Below are 17,537 nucleotides of genomic sequence, written 5' to 3'. Positions count from 1 at the left end.
GGGAGAAAAAAAACTTCAAATCTACATGGCCCTGTGTGAAAAAGTGATTGCCCCCCTTGTTAAAAAATAACTTAACTGTGGTTAATCACACCTGAGATTAATTTCTGTAGTCACCCCCAGGCCTGATTACTGCCACACCTGTTTCAATCAAAAATCACTTAAATAGGAGCTACCTGACACAGAGAAGTAGACCAAAAGCACCTCAAAAGCTAGACATTATGCCAAGATCCAAAGAAATTCAGGAACAAATGAGAACAAAAGTAATTGAGATTCACTAGTCTGGTAAAGGTTATAAAGCCATTTTTAAAGCTTTGGGACTCCAGCGAACCACAGTGAGAGCCATTATCCACAAATGGCAAAAACATGGAACAGTGTTGAACCTTCCCAGGAGTGGCCGGCCGACCAAAATTACCCCAAGAGCGCAGAGACAACTCATCCGAGAGGCCACAAAAGACCCCAGGACAACATCTAAAGAACTGCAGGCCTCACTTGCCTCAATTAAGGTCAGTGTTCACGACTCCACCATAAGAAAGAGACTGGGCAAAAACGGCCTGCATGGCAGATTTCCAAGGCGCAAACCACTTTTAAGCAAAAAGGACATTAAGGCTCGTCTCAATTTTGCTAAAAATTTTTGGGAAAATACCGACGAGACAAAAGTTGAACTTTTTGGAAGGTGCATGTTCTGTTACATCTGGTGTAAAAGTAACACAGCATTTCAGAAAAAAGAACATCATACCAACAGTAAAATATGGTGGTGGTAGTGTGATGGTCTGGGGTTGTTTTGCTGCTTCGGGACCTGGAAGGCTTGCTGTGATAGATGGAACCATGAATTCTACTGTCTACCAAAAAATCCTAAAGAAGAATGTCTGGCCATCTGTTCGTCAACTCAAGCTGAAGTGATCTTGGGTGCTGCAGCAGGACAATGACCCAAAACACACCAGCAAATCCACCTCTGAATGGCTTTGGAGTGGCCTAGTCAAAGTCCTGACCTAAATCCTATTGAGATGTTGTGGCATGACCTTAAAAAGGCGGTTCATGCTAGAAAACCCTCAAATAAAGCTGAATTACAACAATTCTGCAAAGATGAGTGGGCCAAAATTTCTCCAGGGCGCTGTAAAAGACTCGTTGCAAGTTATCGCAAACACTTGATTGCAGTTATTGCTGCTAAGGGTGGCCCAACCAGTTATTAGGTTCAGGGGGCAATGACTTTTTCACACAGGGCCATGTAGGTTTGGATTTAATTTTTCCCTAAATAATAAAAACCATCATTTAAAAACTGCATTTTGTGTTTACTTGTGTTATCTTTGACTAAAAGTTAAATGTGTTTGATGATCAGAAACATTTTGTGTGACAAACATGCAAAAGAATAAGAAATCAGGAAGGGGGCAAATAGTTTTTCACACCACTATAGTTCATATAGTGTGACTTATTAATTAGCTTTTTGGAACTGACCTCACATCAGAGGTTTTTCTTTTCCATGAGGCATGAGAACTGTACCAAAAGTGAATGTAAATGACATGAATATAATTGGCATGTCTCTGTTTGGCTTCATCAGATTTCACTGCATATCCATTTGCAATGCTGAGACCAATTCCAATAGCAGCATATCCAAGACCAATTCCATTTATAATTTGACAGAATTCTGAGTGATTTTGTTAAAGGAAAAATAATTGATAAAAATATGCGTCTGTCTCCCTGACATGAGGGAACGTAAATTAAATAAATCTGAAAACATAGCTTAACTGTGACTAAATAACACAGGGAAAATAAACTCCAACAAAAACTGAAACCTAAATAATGACAACGATTAACTAATACTAGGGAAATCTTGTGACTAAAAACTCAGAAGCAAGTCACCATGGGAACATAAAATAAAAATTTCAGAAAAGCCCTGCATGTCCATTATGGTGGACCAGGTTAGACCCAGCATTCTGACATTGAAGCCTTCTATTAGTGGTGTTAAGAAGCCAAAGGGTTCACATGTACTGTACTCACTCACCTTATGTTGAGAAGGAAAAAACATAAACCAAAAACACTTAAGCCTCTTCATGAGGACTTCACATTTTCTACAAACTACATTTTGTGGATATCTTTTTAAACTCCTTGCATGAAAACCACCTTTTCCCCCAAAAAAAATCTTTCCTTTTTAAAAACACTGATAATACAGTAAATAGAAATAGAAAGGAGAAATTACATGGTACACATCAGTGGAATCTGGATCTCAGGAGGCTAATATTTACAGCAAAGGGCATGCTTCTAGGATTCATAGCTGACTTGGGTATATTACATTTTCATGAAAATGTATAGGGACAAAAGCTATGCTGCTTTATTCACTTGACAGAAAATTATTTGTCCTCCCACAGGACGTTGTGTTTCTTGTTTAGGGCCATCATTGTGCATTCACACATAAAAAACTGAGCTTTCAAGTGTGCAGCATTCAAGGCCCATCCAAGGACAAACATGTCATGCTGCTGTTTTGACACACTGCTATTGAACTTCGCTTTAAACTAGCAATATGCCCGAGCACATCCCCATCAGTAACACATATCCTGCCTTGTGTTGTGTCACAAGTTTCATTACCTACTGTATAGCATGTAAATTAAGGAATGTCATGGAGTTGCTTCTTATGGTGGTTATTATCAGCCACAAATATTCTTATAATTATACAAAGTTAATTTCATTGCAAATTACAAATAGCCTATAAACATACAAGCAGCTTAAATTTGAAAAAACACTAATTAATAACAGAATCTTCAAATCAGGCTGTTACTAAGAGGCAGGGACAAGACAAACAGTGATCCTGGTCTATTTTAGGAAGTAGGCAGTAGAGTCAGCATACATGTTTCACAAAGATTGATTACAGGAGGTGTACTTTATTTAAATATTTATTTAAAATAAAATAGTTAAAAAATGCCATCCAAACCAATTATATGGTGTAGTTCTTCATATTGGACATCTTTATACCGCATTATAGATGATGGGATTTGCAAAGCCTTTGCAATGCGACGTTGTGTAATATTGTTTTTAAAGTTATCTTTTCAAAATTTCTTGCTTTTTCAGACCTTTGTTGCCCACCTCCCAATTTTTGTAAAGACCTATAGCAGGCATCAAATAAGCTCAATCAGAGTATAAAAATGTTAATTTACTCAGTTTAAACAATTGTCGTGTTCTATTGTGAATACAATTTTGGCTCATGTGATTTAAAAGTGTTTTTTTTACTAGCCTCACTAGCCTTAAGTTTTTTTTTTTATTATTGAAATGTAAAAAAAAATTCCGGGAATTTGGGTTGTGTGTCTATATATACTGTATATTTACAATGTTTTTTTATTAAATAAATTCCTGTAAGTATGTTTTAAAGACTTCCTAGGAATGCATAACACAGGGTGTGTCAAAATATTTTTGACACATACAATTATTAACATTACAAATATGTGTCTGTACTATGCATATTTGCTTGTCTTGAATTTGTTAAACTATTTTTCAGGACTTGGGCTCAGCCCCTTACTTTTAGTGTATGGAACTCCTAATGCCTCAGCATACCAAGACATTTTAGACAACTTTATGGGAAAGGATTGGAAATGGTGGTGAGTAGGCAGGTGAGTAAATACCCTTGGCAATATAGTGTACTTATGTAGTAATTTTACTCTTGTTGCCATACAAATAATATTTACAACTGCCACGCTGATTGGAGAAGCTCCAAGGGCATACTTTTTACTGCTGGCTAAAGAGGTTTAGCACAACTACTGGCTGTGGAATGAGATATTAACCTGCAGGCAAGTGGCTATAGAATTTACATTGGTCCTATATGCAGGGCGTAACTCAGTGAAATCTGCTGTGCCATCTCACCACCTGGAAGTGACAGAGAATGTGCATCTTGACCTGTTCCTTTTTTCCCAGACGAGGAGAGAGGCCATTGGCATGTGGGCCTCAAAACACCACACAGGAGATCACTGACACCCTAGAATCACCACTTTAACCCTCAGGAAAGAAAAAAAGAGCCTAGATCACTCCCAGCTACCAGAAAGGCCCAACATCAGTAGCCAATCAGGGGATGAAAGTCAAAAACAAAGATTGGTAGGATGGAGTTCTTTTCATGGAGTCTGACTTTTTGTTTTTATCATAGTATTTTTATATTATTTAAGGATGCCTAGCTGCACATTCAGCCACAGATTGTCTTCAATTTAAATTTAACTCATGCAAATTGCACCAGCGACACAGGAAATTTACTTTTCATTGGATTCACAGTGCAGTTTAAGATGTTTAAACCTGTTAAAAAGCTCAGGATTTAAAGTGAAGGAAGAAATTGTGTTAAAAATCAAAATGTTATATAATTTTAAACCAGGCACAAATAAATAGTACAGAGAATCTAAATAAAACTGTTTTAGGCTTACAAAATGCCAAATGCATTGTGCTACATAAACATGGGAGTCATAATTCTAACATGAAGACGTTGGGCCCAGAATCTGTTAATGATACTAAACACACAGCTGACTCAGAATAAATTAGCTACAAAGTGTCAAACTGTATTATAGATCTAAAATAATATTTTTTACCCATTAATGGCCAATGTTGTTGTTCAGTCTGTTTCCATATACTGCTACTGTACCTGACTGGCTCTTGACCAGATGCCAGTTATCCTCCCAGAATAACTACAAATAGAGACAAAGACAAACATATAATCTAGCAGTTTAATCTGACCAGTAGGTGGTCATAAAATGATTTTGATGCTATTTGTATATGTTTTCTAACTAATTCTGTGGCATCCCAGGAACAAGAGTAATAATGCTGAGATTACTTTCACTACACACGTATGACTCCACTCAGCTAATTATTTGGGTGCTGATTGCAAACGGTTGCACCAGAACTAATTTAGGAGGTATAAAACAATAGAGGAGAATATCATTTCAGTTCCAGGATGTGCTACTACGAAATGTGGAATGGTTGCGCAGTTTTGCACCACAGTTATGTTGCAACAAACACTAAATATCCTCTTTAAACCACATATTGGCCAACAAAAGTAAAAAGCCAGTTCTAAAAAGCTATTCTTGGGTTTAGTCAGCTACATAATACGCATATATAAAGTGATAGCCTGGTTAGATACAGTTAATTTTTAAATAAAATTCTCTCCTTTTAATGAGAGGCCCAATGTATGTACTGTACAGTATTTTTCAAGCAGTCTGCAATGTATTAGCATTCTGTAAATCTGTGCACCATTATGATTACACAATAAGTATTATTACAGAGCTAAAAAATGACATCTTGTCAAAAGCGCAGTCTGGCATTGTATTCCTGAGATCTGTCCTATTTTTAGCACATTCTTAATTTTTTTTATTTTAACAAACACACCCATATCCGGTGTGTGATTAAAAAAAAAATTATGCATAAGCAAAGAACAAACAAGCAAGATATCAAACAAAACCTGGCATATCTTTATAGGAACAATTAAAAGTAGAATAGAAGAGGTAATGAAGTCCTACAGTACCTTCTCTGTACTGTAGGAGGTAGGAAGGTCCTAAGGCAACCTTAAGGCAAATGTAAGAACTGTATGGCCACCATACATTAGAAAATCCTAAGGTTTTTTTCTCAAGAACGCCTTAATTTGTTCTTAGGAATCTGAAATAGATTAATGCCGCTAAATCATCACTTTCTGTTCATCATACCCCATGTTGCATCTAATGAGACTGACATCAGCATTCGTGCTATTAAAAATTTATGTATTTACTTAGTGGGATGCTTTGTTCCTTATGCCCCTATGCAAAAAGGTTAAGATATTAATGCATTATTTTGGTTTACTGAAAAGTCTGTTGTGGTTGTGTTGTTGGGTGGCTGGGGAGTATTGGGGTAGAGAAGAATGTATAACATGCCTTTAAGCTACCCTGAGGAGTCATGAATATGGCTTTAAAAGCCATCCGGAAGAGATAAATGGAAATGGAAACAGAAAGAACATACCCAGTAGAAAAGAGAAAGCACTGTTTTACCTTATCGTCTTTTTGATATTTTTGTAAAATTAAATATTTATAGCGCTCCCTGTGTGAGTTGGCAAGAAACAAAAGAGGAGAACGAGAAATGGCAAGATGGAGTAGAAGTTGGATGGGATGTCTTTGAATGTGTGGCTCTCAAGGGAGGTGCACAGGGCAAAAGCAGCATGTGTTTGAGTGCGTATTAAGCAAGCAAAGAATGTAACGAAAGTTATCAAACTGCAGGTGGTCTTAAAGTTATTTTTTTCAACCTCACACTAAGGCAAGTGTATAAAGCTTAGAAATATTACTGACCTTTTCAGACCCTCTTACTCTGGACTATCAAAAAAAAAAACATAATAGATATATTATGCCTAGTACAAAACCAATTGATGATATTTTATGCTAAATATAAGCATGTTAAAGCAGCAGTCACAACCCATATGAACGGCTGCTAACCACATACGAACGATTTTCGAGCATTTCCCACAGTCTTTTTAAGACAGCCTTATAAGAGTTTGTAGCCTGGTCGTAAGTTTGTGGATGGTCTTGTCCAAGATTTTCTCAGAAGATGGCATGAAATCCACTCTTCATAGAGCCACTTAAGTAGTGCCTTCAAAACAACCTACAGTAACAACAACATACGATGTTTAGGGATCATTTAGATTCAGAACACATTTCCAGAAGCCCATATTCCTACGGTGGCTGTAGATATGTTGCAAGAACACATTAAGTTGTTCATGGGTCAAATGACCTCCACCCACATTCTGCGCATCAGTCAATTTTCTAGCACCAGAGAGAGTGGATAGACGTCACTTTATATAACACAAAATGTGCCGACAGACAGGAGATGCTCCTACCAACTACTTGAGAGTGCCATAAATTGCACATACAGTATGGGTGCCGTCCAACCAACTTAACAATTTTTTTTTCTGAGATTGACATATGTAGGCTGTACAGTAGGAAGGGCCTAAGGCAACCTTAAGGTAAATAAAAAGTAAAGAAATAGAAAAGTCGAATGTTTTTTAACACCTTAATTTGTTCTTAAGAATTAAATGGAATCCGTTCCAACTTCCTAAGGAGGCTGTAGAAAACTATGATCCCCACCACGGATGTCGATATACTGCAGAAATCAGAGGAATGGGGAGATTCATACAAACCTGTTGTTCATAAGAATATTTGTGACCAAGGTTCTAATCTATTTTCTTTAGATACACTTAAACATGAGGGATGTGGAGTTGATACATGGAACATATATTTCCCCACTAGCATTTAAAATGCATAATAAACACTGCTAAAAAAATTCCTCAATCCATCACAGGATTCTCAGTGGGATAAGAAGTCTAAAAGGTAAATGTCAAATACTGTTACAGTGTTATGCTTCTTGAATATAATTAATCAAAATTTGCCCATGAGCTATACTCTGAATTTTAATGTAACAGGGACTTCAAATTAATCAAGTTTCTAAAATATGTCTGAAAAATCACTTTTCCACAAATCCATCAACATATGTATATCTGATTGTAAAACAACATTAAATACTGAAATTAGCTCATTAACAGCTTAATTAATATACTTAATGAAATTGTATATAATTTAACTCTCCACTGAAATTATTACTGAAATCGGTATTATTTGATGAAATCATTACTGGATTGAAGCACCATGTGAAATACGCAGCACCAAGCTACTTTAGACTCTATTGATATGCAAATCAGATTGCATATCAAACCACATAATACCTGCAATTATATACTCATGATGCCAAATATACTCTCTCACAGTTTTTCTCGCTGAGTCTTGGACATATGGAATATGTCATCAGGCCAGCAAGGTAGAAAAAAAAACGTTGATGGTGCAATCTGGTCATTCACTACATTCAGGTAGTCAGCTCACTTCATTTTATTTTCAAATAATGTTGCTAAGACCTAGAGCTGACCAGCTAAAGCACCCCCAGTTCACAACACTCCCTTTGAAGTCTTGTACACTGAGCATGATACTGTAGGTGCATAACCTAATGCTCTCCTCTTCTTACCCTGATGCTCCACATGACGCCATCGAAATATTAGCGTTTTTGTCAAGGTAGTGTATTAAACATTAAAACCATTTTAGAGTATTTTAACCTTATATATATATATATATATATATACTGTATACAGGCTTTGGAATACTGCATAGATTGTCATATCATTTTATTCAGCACAACTAACCAGTATGATAACTTCTGGTTTAATTTAGGCGGTATGAAAGTTAGGTTGTACATGACGTATCTGAACACACAAAGCCTTGTCTGTCACCACACACCTTCAGGACATCCATATAAGGAGATATTTATTTATTATTTATTTATTTATTAATATTTAAAAAATTTAGTCATTAAACAACATTGTATTTCAGGCATGGATCACTTGAGATTTAAGGGGTAACATTAGGTGGTAACTAACATAGATAACCCTTATTTTCATTTGGCTGCTCATGTCAATGGGTCACCAGAGGAGACTATTCACACGAGTTTTATGCCGAATGCCCTGCCTGTCACAACCCTCCCATATTATCTAGGCTTGAGACTGGGGTGTGGCAACCCATCAACAGTGCTCGAACCCAGACCCTCAGATACACAAATCAACAACCTTGAGCCTCAGCCACCTGAGCCACCACTAGCCTTATCTGCTTTCATAGGTGATGGCCAGAATAAATAATTGAAGTTAAACAAATGAACTGGTTAACATTTTTAAAACCCATTTGTGCATTGAATAAAGTGTGACTTGACTTTTTATGTAACCTTCAAATTCAGTTAAATTGTTTATGTAAGCTAATTCATATTTAGGTCTATTTAAAAATTGTAGCAGCACGTTAGCTTGTGTAAGTAGCTAGCTCAGTATTGATCTGTCTAGCCATGGTGTAGAATACCAATATACTGTACAGTAACACTTTTTTGGCACTCTCTTTCTCTCTCAATCTGATCATATTATATGAATTAAAAATTGTAAAGTCACTGTGTGCATCAGTGCATTACATTACATGTACTCACTGTATATGTGGTGCTGGAAAGAGAGAGAGAGAGAAAGAGAGAGAGAGAGAAAGAGAGAGAGACTCTTTGAATTCCATTACTCCACTCAGATAATGGATGTTGCTCTGAAGCCATAAGCCAGCGGTATAATTCGTCTAAAAGCAAGAGAATAGACCAACACGGAGAAACAAGAAGAAAAAAACAATGAGAAGGAAAAGGACAAAAGTAAGGAGATACACAGGGTGAGAGAATAAGTAAAAGAATAAGAATAATATTTATTTACTTGTGCCATCTATATGTTTTAGGAATGCCTCTAGCCAAATTTATCATGTTTGTGTGTTTTTCCTCCTTATCCCAATTTTCTAAGAGGCATATAGCCCCTCAAATCAAAAAGACTCTTTTTTATTTTGTCCTTCTCTCTAAATCAAAAATACTGTCTCTCACTTTCTCTAAAGGATCTCAGACAGTGCTAGACTGGAATAAAAATGCGCTGGCTTTTTTTGGTCCAGACACCCCACAAAAATTCATCAGTCATCACCTACCAGTACACCAGCCTTGCACTTACTACTCCAAGCTAAGTAGTAAGTATCATGGAGAAGTATACCAGTATAAGTAGGACAATGCAAACACTCGTTTTTAACTTTCCCTGGTAAACCTTAGATAATCAGTTCAGTACCAAAATATTAGCCATTTAAACACTTCTGTCTTGTTGGAATAACTATACTCTTTCTGCAGGTTTGCCTGCAAAATTATGTGATGTGAAGAGTTTTTTCCAAGTTTTGCTGCCAATCAGTAAACTACATGAGAACAACTTTATTCCACATGTCTTTTCCTTCTATTTTCATCTTCTTCCTCTTCGTCTTTAAAGAAAAAAAGGGCACTGATTGGCTTATGTTTTACTTTTAGAGAACTATCTAACAATTTATAGATTATACTGAATTCTTGTAACCAATCATAATATATAGGGCAAGAAGAGATGGGAAGACTAATGTAACCCTGACGTTCATTCCAAAGGGAAGAACCTCATTGCACATGTCAAAACAGTTATACTATGATCAAATGCTAGTGTCAGGTCACTGCTGAAATGAGGAGCCTGAGTGCAGATCGCAGGTTAACAGCGCTGAGGGGGGCATGGTTCAGAGGCATTCCTGAGTAAGAGAGGTACTGAGTGGTGGCTGTTGAATTCTTCCGTGATGGCAGAGTGAAAGTTTGGGTCTAAAATCCACAATTCAGAAATGATATCCAAAATGCAAGATTAGAAATAAAAATCAGAAACAGACGAGGTTGCAATCGGGGGAAAAAAATTAAGTGTAAAGCGAAAGTACATAACTATGGCGCGAGGCCCTGGGGCAATACTTGACAGAACCCCTCCCCCTGCAAGCATCACTTGATGTAGTAGCTGGTGCTTCTGGGTGTAGCCCATACAATTCTGTGATCAAGAAGGGAGATACTGAATGCCTTGTCCTTGATGCCGAGAATTTAAAAGCCTGCGGACAGAGAAGGCTTCACCCCATCAATGAGTCGAGAAGGAGAAGGAGCAGAGTGGTTTGGGTGGGACAGGAGTATGAGTACTAGGGGTATGGTTATAAGGGTATAAAAGGTGGGGTTTATTCGGAGTATAGTTGCAGGAATATGTAACAATAGAGCAAGGGTTAATAACCTTGGTAATGGTTAATGGACCAATAAATCTAGGGGATAATTTGTATTGCTTGATCCGCTTGTTGTTTAAAGGCCCTCACCAACCTTAAGAGTTGGGACCGAGCTTTTTGCCAGGTTCTTTTGCAATGCCATACCATAACATTTACGCTAAAAAAAACCACTACCACCTACTTTTGAGATCAGACCGGGGGGGTTGATACCCCTAAACAACACTAAAAAGGGACATTCTGTAATGAAATCTAGGGCAATGTGCAAAAGTGGTCTTAGGAGGCCTGATGGAGGTTGATTGGTTGGTTGATTGGTTGGTTGATGGATTGGATTTGTTTCTGGCACATGTGTCACATGCTGCCACCAAGTGTAGGACATCCTCCCTCATTTTTGCCCATCAGAAATGTTGCTGGAGCATACACAAGTTACGTGCCACTCTTGGGTGACATGCCAACCTGGAGCAATGACCCTTTTTTGCACCTGTGTGCAAACTGACTCTGATACAAACAAACGGTTGAGAGGAACATTACTTGGACATGGTTCCTGTTCCAGGGCCTGTCTGACCAGGTTTTTAATTTCTAGCTGGGTAGCTGCCACAAGGCAGTGTGATGGAAGGATGTTTTCAGTAGAGGATATATTCTGGGATAGAGAACTGCCGAGAAAGAGTATCTGGCCTGGTGTTCTTGGAACCTGGGCAGTATGATATGGTGAAATTGAACCTGGAGAAGAATAATGAACAGCTTGACAGGAATTTAATCTTTTGTCTGACTTTATATATAAAACTTATATATAAAATTTTTTGTGGTTGATCCAAACCAGGGAAAGATGCTGAGTCCCCTCCAACTAGGGTCTTCAATCCTCAATAGCTTACTTGATGGCTAGTAGCTCTCTGTCCCCAATGTCATAGTTTCGCTCAGCAGGTGATTCTCTGAAAAAGAATAGCCCTGGCCCCAAGTCTCAGAAGCATCCATCTCCATAATGAACTGGAGGGCAGGATCTGGGAGGGAGCAGACAGATGCCGAAGTATACATTTGTTTGAAGCTTATGAAGGTCTGCTCTTATGTTCCACTAGAAGGGGCGTCTAGTGGAGGTGAGAGCTGTAAGAGGAGCTGCAACGTTAGGTAATAAAAAATTGGCAAGCCCTAAGAAATGTTGAAGCTCCTGTCTATAGAGAGGTGTGGGCCAGTAAGTGACCACTTCGACTTTGGATAACTCTATCTGGATCTTGGAGGGAGATATCACAAACCCCAGATAAGAGATAGAATCCTGATGAATTTCACATTTCTCTGCCTAGAGAAAAAGTTTATTTTTCAGTAGCCTCTGTAATATCTGTTGAACATGGATTATGTGTTTATCAAGGGAGTGAAAAAACAACAAATATTGTCCAAGTAGCCAAATGTAAACACATCTAAAAATATGTCATTAATCGAGGCTTGCAGGTGCATTAGTTGAACCAAAAGGCTCCACTATATATGCATAGTGACTGGTGGGCGTGTTAAATGCAGTTTTACGGTTCTTAACAGTAACGTAATTGAGTCCACAATGGTCACAAAAAAGAATCCCAAGCCTGCCGGAGAAGAAGATGGTCATCTAATGGCAGCTGCAAGTGATTCTGGATCATGCCGTCTTCTTGGGGGAGAGTAAAGACGCCCCCCCAGGAGGGATTGCAATTAGGTTTTGGTCAGCTTCTGATCCAATAAAGACCTGGAAAGTTTGAGTCCTGTTATTGCACAACAGTCATAAGGACAGAAGGGCAAGAGTGGCCTCAAAGTTATTATATTAACAGATGTCAACTTTAGTTATGAGTGACTTACAGCAAAAATGCTAGTGGCTCCTTTAAAAATTGAGAAAAAAAATGAGTCATGTGATCACTTACTGATTAAAAATTTCAGCTCATTTAATTATATATGTGAACATATTACTGCATATAATATGTTGGCAGTGTTGAGTAGGGATCAAAGACATATATAATGTGACCAAAAAAAAAAGCTGATGAGAAAAATGTATGGCTCATCCCTTCTTGTCCCCTTGTTAACGGGGTTTACCTTAGATTTTGAACAAGCTCAACAAAGTGTGTTTGGTCCCTTTCCACAGATATCTTTCCTTAGTTTGCAGAAAGTACTTTAGGATGCTGAATAATTGATTAAATAAAAACTCTCATATCTTCACATATTCTCTCAGGGAGAAAAAGAGAGTGTGGGAGAGGGAAAGACAGAGAAGATAAAAAGCGTTAGGGCATGTTGGGTGGTGTGTGTCAAATTATTAATTCAGTGGGATGCGGTGTATGTTTCCTACAGTTCGAAAATGAATCACCATTGTGAGAGTTCACATTTGTGTGTAGTTTCAGCTTAATAGCTACTGTGATGTAGTTGATATTGTCATATATAAAAAGGTCAGTAAATGAAGTATGCATTTATGCCTTTGTGCTTTCATCTACTGTGGCTGGGAATCAAACCTGGGCCATCCGCATGGCACACAAGAAACCTACCACTGAGCCACCTGCCTGAATGCCCCTACCTTCCAAACACAAGAATAATAATAATTGTAAAACTTAAAAAGTACATCAAAATAATATAAGACAGAGGCAACAAATGCTATTTAGTATGGTAGTTAGTGTTTTTTAACATACAGTATACAGCCATTTGCAATAGTTGCAAAACAATCTGAAAAGGGTTATAAAACCATTTCCCAAACAATTTTAAATTCAGCAATCTACAGTGAAAAAGATTCCTTCACCCCAAGGTCAGACTGTCAATGCTTTAAGAAAAAAAAAATAAAAAAATGATCCCATGATCCAAAGCGCAACAGTAAATCTACATCAAAATGGCTAAAAAATAAAAGAAGAATCAAGGTTTTAGATGGGCCCAGTCAAAGTCTAGACCTCAATCCAACCGAAATGCTTGGTGGGACCTTAAGAGAGTTTTGCCGAAGCATATCCCCAAAAATAAATAAACTAAAACAATTCTGTCAAGAAGAATAGGGTGAGAGAGTCATACAGAAAACAAGTTCAAGTTGTGGCTGATAGAAGTGGCTCTACTATCTATTGAAATCAGTACTTATTATAATATTATAAAAAGCTGCACATCTCTAAATGATGATCCAAGTCGAGGTGACTAAGAGCCCACTGCACTGCGAGTCGAATGCCTGATACTGGAAAATCGACGGATGATTTGTCATGAACTTGTGGAAGAGATGCAACTGTTTGTGGGCACTCTATACACAATCATCCATGAACATAATTTTCACATTACAGTTATTGCCATATAGTCCTGACCTTGCTCCAAGTGATTTCCATATGTTTGGGCTTTAACAACTCTGATATTTTGCTTTTGCTTCTATGGATTGTTGGCTGAATGGACAGGTAAATTTTTGGGATATAGAGAGAGCAAGCATGAGTGAGAGAAAGAGAGTAAGAGATTTTTCTGAAATGCCTTCCAATATTTTATTTGACAGTGTAACATAAACCACAGCAGTAATGCTGAAAAGATATCCAGCTGTAAGCGCTGCTGACTTCTGGAATAGCTGTATTATGTTATAAAAAAAAAAGACTAGGTTCAGGAGAGCTCTCCTTGATGTTTAGCATCAAGATACAACACTGTATGACCACAATTGAAATCTATTAAGCAAACAAATGGTCAAGAAAACACAAAGCTGCATAAATTTAATTGCAGAATAACTATTCTTTACAACCAGGATGAGCAGAAAAGTGTCTCAGACTGCATAACTCATCAAACGTTAAGGTGGTTTGGTTCCAACAGCAGAAGATTATGGTTTAACTTCTATTAACCAAGAACAGAAATACAGTCAGCACAAACTAATGTGAGCTTGGAGTAGCAATTCTATATTTAACCACCCCAAATGTCAAATGATTGTATAAATAGATAAATAGATAGATAGATAGATAGATAGATAGATAGATAGAACTATGGATAAATGAATGGATAGATGGAAAAACATATAGATGTGGCCATTAAGACTGCGTGTGTTTTTAAGCGCAATTAGGCGCGCGGCGTGCCGCAACTTGCCGTAAGCAACATTTGAGAATTTAAATAAATGTGTTGTGCTTCACTGAATATCCGCCAGATGGCGCATGAAAGGACTTTATCTAAAAGCCAGACCAAGTACGACGAAGAATTGTGTATACAGTGGACCCTCGGATTACGAGTAACGTGGTTTACGAGTGTTTTGCAAGACGAGCAACAATTTTTAATAAATTTTTACTTGAAAAACGAGCATTGTCTTAGTTAACGAGCACCAAGTATCATGTTTCACGCATGCGCTTCTTGTTTTAACAACGAGCGTTACGTAATCACAAGTGAGCCAACGGTTTTTCTCTCTCTTGCAGCAGAATTGTAAGTAATCGTCTCTCCTGCTGGGTGAATACACACACGCGCTGTGTGTGTGTGTGTGTGAGATGTGCGTGTGCGCGCGCACACACACACACACACACACACACACACATTAACGGAGAGACCGTTTTTAAAACCGTTTAAAAATTAGCAAGGAACATCGCTAGTCACACTCGCGTGAGTGCATACTAACGGGATTACTACTGTAAAGTAAAACAACAACAACAACAAAAATTAAACAGCTCCTCACCTTTGAAAACAGTCGCGACAGAGAAGAGTTTGTGTGTTTATTTGGCAACCTGAGAGAAGGGGAGCTGTAAAGCCGAGACCTATCGTCTCCCCTGCTGGGTCTTAGTGCCTGCAGTGTTTTTAAGTGTGCGTGTTTGTGTCTGTGTAAGGCAGAGAGTTTGTGTGTTTGTTTGGCAACCTGAGAGAAGGGGCCCGTAAACGCGAGCGAGCCCCCCTTCATCTCCCCTCCTCTCAGGTTGCCAAATAAACACACAAACGTCTCTCTGTCGCGATTGTTTTCAAAGGTGAGGAGCTGTTTAATTTGTTTTTTGTTGTTGTTGTTGTTTTACTTACAGCAGTGATCCTGTTAGTATGCGCTCACGTGAGTGTGACTAGGAATGTTCCTTGCTAATTGTTAAAAAGTTTTAAAAACGGTCTATCCGTTAATGTGTGTGTGTGTGTGTGTGTGTGTGCGCGCGCGCACATTTTACACACATACACTCTGCATGCACAAACAAAAACCCTTATCTGTCGGGGTTTAATTTTTAAATTTTTTAAGGTAAAGTACAGGTTAATTTGTTTTATTTTTACTTTATATTTTGTATTAATTATATTTATGTATTTATTTTTTTGGGCTGTAGAACGAATAATTTAAGTTTCCATTATTTCCTATGGGAAAATTAAATTTGGTTTACGAGTGTTTTTGGAATACGAGCCCACTTCCTGAACGAATTAAGCTCGTAATCCGAGGTTCCACTGTAATTAGTTAGCCTAAAACAATATTGTTTTCCAATGCTGAAGCAAACATGAATTTACTTTTGTTTTACAATAGATCTTTCATGATGAATGTGTGTATATGTGTCTCATATTATTTTCACAATGACGAAATGAGATGGCCAAATTCGTTCTTATATAGTTTTTGTAATGTCTTAACAGGGACAAAAACAATAAAAGACATGGCAATTCCTCGGTTTAAATGGTCTTGAAATTAATTTAGTTTCCTGATAGTAGGCTATCTGATAGTGTTAACTATGCGAATGTCCTGATTCGTGAATATGCCAACATATCTTATCTAAAACGTAAAAATGTGTCACCATCATGAATGAACAATAAATATATCAAATAAAAATTTTATTTGTCACATACACAGTCATACACAGTACGATATGCAGTGAAATGCTTATACGACTGCCAGTGACCTTAAAAGAAAAAAAATAGTAAAAGCTTATACATACTGTAAGAAATAATAGAAAGAAATACTTTAAAAAATAAAATTAACTAGTAAAATATGCTGTACAAAGTAAAATATACTGTAATAAGAGAAATACGTTTTCTATAAGATTAACTTATTTTTTAAATATAATATACTTTACAAATAAGAACAAGATATCAATAAAAAAAGCAAAATATCAAGATTTTAAATATAAAAATATAGAAAAGAAAATAGAAATTTGTCAAAAACAAATTTAGAGTTTTTAAATGGCTGTGGTGTGCAAGTATGCATAATAAGTGACTTTGTAAAGTGTCTTATTTAAAGTGATTTGTGCATTATTTAAAGTCATTTGTGCCGTGGAGTTACAAAAAGATGGTAGTTAGTCCTGTGTTGTGTTGTGGTTGAGACCTTATCACCTGCGGAAAGAAGCTCCTCCTCAGTCTCTCTGTGTTGGCCTTCAGGGAGCGGAATCGCTTCCCAGAGAGAGAACAGTCCATTGTTGGGATGGCTGAGGTCCTTCACTATGAATGAATGGATAGATGGAAAAACATCTATCCTGGCTTTGATCCAGCGTAGAATCTTGGTGTAGATTGAGTGCAGGTCAGGGAGCTCGGTACGAATGGTGCGCTTAGCTGATCGCACCACCCTCTGTAGAGCTCGTTTGTCCTGCAAGGTGCTGTTCCCGAGCCAGGTAGTGATGTTTCCCGTCAGGATGCTCTCTATGGTGCAGGAGTAGAAATTCCTGAGCACCTTGGAGGGCAGTCTGAAGTCTCTCAAGCGTCTGAGGTGGTAAAGAGGCTGCCGGGCCTTTTTTACCACGGTGTTGATGTGACAGGACCATGACAGGTCCTGCGGGATGTAAACACTGAGGTATCAAAAGCTGTCCACTCTCTCCACAGGCTCCTGTTAATAATGGGGGTCTGGTAGTTCCTCTCCTGCTTTGTACAAAAGACCACTATCAGCTCCTTTGTCTTGCTGACAAGATTGCTGAGGAGATTGTTCCTCTGGCACCAGTTCTTCAAATTTCCAATCTCGTCTAGGTAGGCCGACTCATCGTTGTTCGGGATCAGGCCCACCACGACAGTGTCGTCAGCAAACTTGATGACGGTGGTGGAGTTGTGGCCAAGCAGTCA

At 37.9% G+C, this 17,537-nt stretch overlaps 1 protein-coding gene across 1 annotated transcript in view; it reads right to left on the bottom strand.

The window, feature by feature from the left end:
* The window catches only part of fibcd1b (fibrinogen C domain containing 1b), a 164,180-nt gene that overhangs the window by 12,189 nt on the left and 134,454 nt on the right, over nucleotides 1–17,537 (bottom strand). The gene's annotated exons all lie outside the window — the stretch shown is intronic.

Source organism: Clarias gariepinus, chromosome 24, assembly GCF_024256425.1.
Source record: "Clarias gariepinus isolate MV-2021 ecotype Netherlands chromosome 24, CGAR_prim_01v2, whole genome shotgun sequence".
NCBI lineage: Eukaryota > Metazoa > Chordata > Actinopteri > Siluriformes > Clariidae > Clarias > Clarias gariepinus.
Note: the sequence above shows the minus strand (reverse complement) of the source record. Positions and strands in the feature narration are given on the sequence as shown.